This window comes from Leopardus geoffroyi, chromosome X, assembly GCF_018350155.1.
Source record: "Leopardus geoffroyi isolate Oge1 chromosome X, O.geoffroyi_Oge1_pat1.0, whole genome shotgun sequence".
Lineage (NCBI taxonomy): Eukaryota > Metazoa > Chordata > Mammalia > Carnivora > Felidae > Leopardus > Leopardus geoffroyi.
Genome location: NC_059343.1, coordinates 26427922 through 26434011, shown reverse-complemented (window position 1 = coordinate 26434011; position 6090 = coordinate 26427922).

The following is a 6090-nucleotide window of genomic DNA, read 5'->3' as shown; positions in this document are numbered from 1 at the left end:
AAAGAAAAACAGAGAAAGAAAGAAAAAGAAGAAAGGCTAGACTGCGGGGGAAGATGGCAGGGTGGGAGTATCCTCAGCTCATCGCCTCCTATGGACACAACGAGACACGTCCACGTAGGCGCCTAACTCTGCAAATGACCTGGAGACTGGTGGAACTTCCAGGTCATCGGAGAGAAGAGGCCACATCGAACAACACAGGAAGGCAGACACGCAGCTGGGAACCCAATCCGCGGTAAGACCAGCCACCAACAGGAGAGACACCACAAGCCCACACAACCAAGAGCAGACCCCACACCTGGGGTGCCCCCGCCGCTGGGGACCCACACTGGGAAGATGACTCCCCTGAACATCTGGCTTGGAAAAACAGTTGTTTTTTTTTTTTTTTTTAAACGTTAATTTATTGTTGAAAGAGAGAGAGAGAGAGAGAGCACAAGCAGGGGAGGAGCAGAGACAGAGAGGGGGACACAGAATCCGAAGCGGGCCCTGGGCTCCGAGCTGTCAGCACAGAGCCCGACGCGGGGGCTCGAACCCACAAAAGCGAGATCATGGCCTGAGCCAGAGTCGGACGCTCAACTGACTGAGCCACCCAGGCAACCCCCCCCCCCCCGCTTTTTTTAATTATTTGTTTTTGAGAGAGAGAGAGAGGGAGGAAAACCAGTTTGGTTTAATTTTGAGAGCTTTATTTATTTATTTTATTTATTTATTTATTTTTTTCAACGTTTATTTATTTTTGGGACAGAGAGAGACAGAGCATGAACGGGGGAGGGGCAGAGAGAGAGGGAGACACAGAATCGGAAACAGCCTCCAGGCTCTGAGCCATCAGCCCAGAGCCTGACGCGGGGCTCGAACTCCCGGACCGCGAGATCGTGACCTGGCTGAAGTCGGACGCTTAACTGACTGCGCCACCCAGGCGCCCCTGGTTTAATTTTGACAGCTTTAAAAATCAGAGGGCTTACCTCCGGCAGAACAGGAGGGCTCTAAGAAATGGAGTCCCTGCCCTTCAAGAGTCAAATAACTGCCCCCCGAGACACAGCACAGAAGTGGCAGTTTGAAAAGCGCGTGGGGCTTATGGGAAGGAGAGGTGTTGACTAATCCTAGAACATGCTGGAGGGGCAGGGATCTTCGGGAAGTATCTCCAGGAAGACAAGTGCTAGTGGGCGCCATTTTCCTTCTCCTCCCCCAGCCTAGATAGCTGGAAGCCCATGGTCCCCCACGGACTCATCCCATCCGACCCACGTGCCAGAGGAAGTGTCCCCTCCAAAGCAGCTCCTGCCCTGCCACAACCTCAGGCAGCCCTAGCAGGGACCAGTGCCACTCCCAAGTGACTCCTGCCCTCGGGAGAGGTGGTACAACCCCACATGCCAGAAGTTTCCGCAGCCTTGCTTCTTAGCTGGCTGCCCGGGGAGCAAACCCTGATGGTTGGTGCATCTGTAACTGTGGCCTAGAGGCTAATTACAGACACCGGGGCGGACTGCCAGCCTTGTCCACCGAAGAGTTCACCGTGGCCTCAGACCTGTCGACAACGCGGGGACCAAAGCCAGGGCAGTGCACCCATAGCCGTCGAAGGAGCTCACTGCAGCTGGCTCAGCCGAGGACGATCAGGGCCCAGCTACCACAGTATTGTCTGTGTAGCCCACAGAACGGATACCCCACGGAGCACCTGATTCTGCCGACTGGGGGGTGCGGGATGGTAGGCCACAAGAAACAACAAGGCCACTGCTTTCAAGAGACCAACACAGAAAGAAAGACCACACAGAGACGGAGGAGTATTTCCACAACAAAAGAACAAGACAAAACCAGAGTAAAAGAGCGAAATGAAACGGAGATCACCGATGTGCCTGGTCCAATTCAGAGTAACGGTCAATGGTCATCAAGATGCTCACAGGACTGGAGAAAAGGTTGGGAGATCCCAGTGACAACTTCAGCCAGGAGACGGAAATGTAAAGAAGAGCCAGTCAGAGATGAAGAATTCAACAAATGCAATTAAAAACAATACACGAGAAGGACTTGACAGCAAATCAGAGGATACAGAAACAACCGGGCGGCCATCTGGAAGACGGGGGAATGGAAAGCAACCGAGCTCAAGAGCAAAGGCCAGGCCAAGAATGCAAAACGGGAACGTGGCGAGTGAAGTCGGCAACGTCATCCAGCACAGCCACGTCTGCGTTACAGAGGTCCCAAAAAGAGGAGCGAGAAGAAGACTTGCTTCAAGAAGTAATACCTGAAAACTTTCCAAATTACCGCGGAAGGAAAAAGACCACCAGATCCAAGGGGGAGAGAGAGCCCTCGATGAAATCAATCCCAGGAGGTCCACACCAAGACATGTAACAATGAAAATGGCAAAAAGCCATGATCGAGAAAAAACTTGACAAGTGGTAAGAGAAAAGGACAATTCCATCACATACAAGGGAAGGCCCCTAAGGCCGTCAACTGCTTTTTTTCAGCGCTTTGCCGGCCAGAAAGGAGTGGCAAGATATATCCTCTGGGCTGACAGGGAAATACCTACAACCAAGAACACTCTTCCAGGCAAGGTTATCACTCAAACTAAAAGCAGAGAGAAAAAGTTTCCCCAACAAAAAGATGAAGAGTTCATCATCACTAAACGAGCCTTGTAAGAAATATTAAAGGAGATTCTTTAAGGGAAAAACCCCAAGTAGAAAATTATGCAAGGAAAAAAATTGCACACGTAAAAGCAAACATAAAGGTAGGCGATTAATCACTTATAAAGCCGATAGGGAGCATAAAACACAAAAGTAGCAAAATCAAGAAGCCCTACAAAACGTAGTCAAGGAATACACACAACAAAAGATGTAAAACGTGACATCAGACTGGTAAAACGCAGAGGGGGGAGTAAAAACGCTGTGCTTTTCGGGGCAACTGGGTGGCTCAGTCGGTTAAGCATCTGACTTCGGCTCAGGTCATGATGTCGTTGTTAGGGGTTTGAGCCCCACGTCGGGCTCTGTGCTGACAGCTCAGAGCCTGGAGCCCGCTTCAGATTCTCTGTCTCCCTCTCTCTGTGTCCCTCCCCTGCTCCCACACTCGCTCTCTCTCACAAACAAACATTAAAAACATTAAACATAAAGCAACTGAATGCTCCAATCAAAAAACTGAATGGTTAAAAAAACCAGACCCACGTATAGGCTGGCTAGAAGAGATTCACTACATACCTAAGGACACATACAGACTGAAAGTGCAAGGTTGGAAAAACATAGCATACAAATGGGAGTGAAAAAAAAAGGGGGGGGGTAGCAGTACTTAACATCAGGTAAAAAAGGAGGGCATTATGTAACAACAGAAATATCAATCCATGTACAGAACAGAGGAGCACCTAAATACATAAAGCAACTTTTAACAGATCTAAAAGGACAGAGGGAGAAAGTGACAGTATTAAAGTAGTAATAGGGGACCTTCGCACCCCGCTTACATCAATGGATAGATCACCCCAGTATAACATCAAGGCAACGGTGGCTTTGAACGGCAGATTAAACCAGATGGAGCTAACAGATATATAGAAATATTCCATCCGAACGCAATAGAATGCACATTCTTTTCAAGTGCACGTAGAACATTCTCCAGGAGAGATCACATGTTAGGACACAAAACAAGTCTCAATATATTTAAGACTGCCATCACACCAAGCATCTTCGGCAACCGCAAGAGTATGGAACTAGAAATCAATTACAGGGGAAAAAATCCAGAGAAAACACAAATGCATGCAGACTAAACATGCTACTCAACAACAATCAGGCCAACGATGCGATCAAAAAGGAATTCACAAAACACACGGCGACAAATGAAAACGAAAACATAAGTGTCCAAAATATTTGGGATGTAGCACATGCTGTTTTAAGAGGAAACTTTTAAGAAACCAGAAAAACCTCCAACAAGCTAACCTTACACCTGAAGGACCTGGAAAAAGAAGAACAACGCCCAGAGCTAGCATAAGGAAGGAAATAATGAAGATCGAGCGGAAATAAATACAGGCTAACAAAAACAGTACAGAAGAGCAATGAAACCAAGAGCTAGTTCTTTTGATAAATGAATGATTGATAAACCTTTAGCCAGGCTCATCAAGAAAGAGAGAGAGAGGACTGAAATAAACGAAATGAAGGTGGAGAGGGGCGCCTGGGTGGCTCAGTTGTTTGGGTGTCTGACTCCTGATTCTGGCTCAGGTCATGATCTCATGGTTTATGAGGTCGAGCCCCAAGTCAGCCTCTGTAACTGACAATGCTAAGCCTGCTTGGGATTCTCCCTGCATCTCTCTGCCACCCCCCTGCTCACACTCTCTCTCTCTCTCAACAAGAAAATAAGTAGGGGCACCTGGGTGGCTCATTGGGTTAACCGTCCAATGTTGGCTTAGGTCAAGATCTCACAGCTTGTGGGTTCTCCCTCTCTCTGTGCCCCTCCCCGACTCAAGCTCTTTCTCGCTCTTCTCTCTCAAAAATAAACGTTAAAAAAAAGAAACATTAAAAAAATTAAAAAAGATAGGCTTTGAAAAAAACGAAATAAATGTGGAGAAATAAATAACGATGGCTACCAAGAAATACAAAGAATGGTAAGAGGATGTTATGAAAAATTATATGCAAACAGATTGGACAGCCTAGAAGAAGTGGATAAATTCCTAGGAATGTACAATCCTTCAAAAGTGAATCAGGGAGCAATAGAAAATTTCAACAGACCAATTGCTAGTGATGAAATTGAACGGGAATAGAAAAAACTCCCAACAAACAGAAGTTTAGGATCACATGGTTTCAAAGGTAAATTCTAGCCAACATGTAAAAAAGAGTACCTATTCTCCTCAAGCTCCTCCAAAAAATTAAAGAGGAAGGAAAATAGCTAAATTCGTTGTGTAAGGTCAGCATTACTCTAATACCAAAACCAAAGACATTACAAAGAGGGAAACTACAGACCAATATGTCTGATAAACACAGATGCAAGAATCCTCCTTGAAATAGTAGCAAACTGAATTCAGCAATACATTAAATCATCATTCACCAAGATCAAGCAGGATTCATTCCAGAGATACTAAGGTGGTTCAAAATTGATAAATCAACGAATGTGACGCATCGCATTAGCAAGAGGAAAGATGAAAACCATCCAATCGTCTCAATAGATGCAGAAAAACCACTTGACAAAATCCAACACGTATTTATGACACAAACTCTGAGCAAAATGAGTGGAGAGGGACCGCGCCTTAATGGAATCAAGTCCATACTGGAACTGTTATTTTTAATGGGCATTTAAGAGTTTCATTCTAATTAGTATCAAGAAGCGTATGGAAAAATGAAGAGGTGATATGGGATGGGACTGTCCTCGTTTAGGAATCTGTGAGACACCATTACAGGACCTACCCAGATGATCAAGCAAATGGTACCTTTCCTACCTTACCAAATCTTGTCCATTTTATTTTTAATGCGATAGGGTAGTTCTCTAGGGCCCAGAAAGTTACAGTTTCTGACGATCTATCCCAGAACATTTTCATCTCAGAAGTGAGTCACTATGCTAGTTTCCAAGAGCAAATACGAATTACCCTTAGGATTAACGTTTAGGTATAAAGAACCGAAGCTTACCCGCTGAACAGCTATGATGAATCAAGCATCGCGTTCATGCCTCCGTTTGTGTTTACTCTCTAAAATAACCATAGTCCTCGACTTATAAGCACACAAACTGTATATATCGATTTTATGCCACACAATTTCTTCCAACGGTGTTTTGTCTTTGTTAGAGGATCTTCTCCAAACTGCTTTGTTTCATTCAAGCTCAGTCACCTCATCTGTGAAATATGGATAGGAACAGCACTCCATTTCCTTGGGTTGTTGCGAAGAGGAAATCAATTACTGTATTTGAGGCCCACAGAATAGTTCCTAGTATAATCTAAATCCTCAAAAGCTGTTGGCTATTATCATTATGTCATTTTTACTTTAAAAACGCTATTCTTGGGGCGCCTGGGTGGCTCAGTCGGTTGAGCGTCCGACTTCAGCTCAGGTCACGATCTCACGGTCTGTGGGTTCGAGCCCCGCGTCGGGCTCTGGGCTGATGGCTCAGAGCCTGGAGCCTGCTTCAGATTCTGTGTCTCCCTCTCTCTCTGCC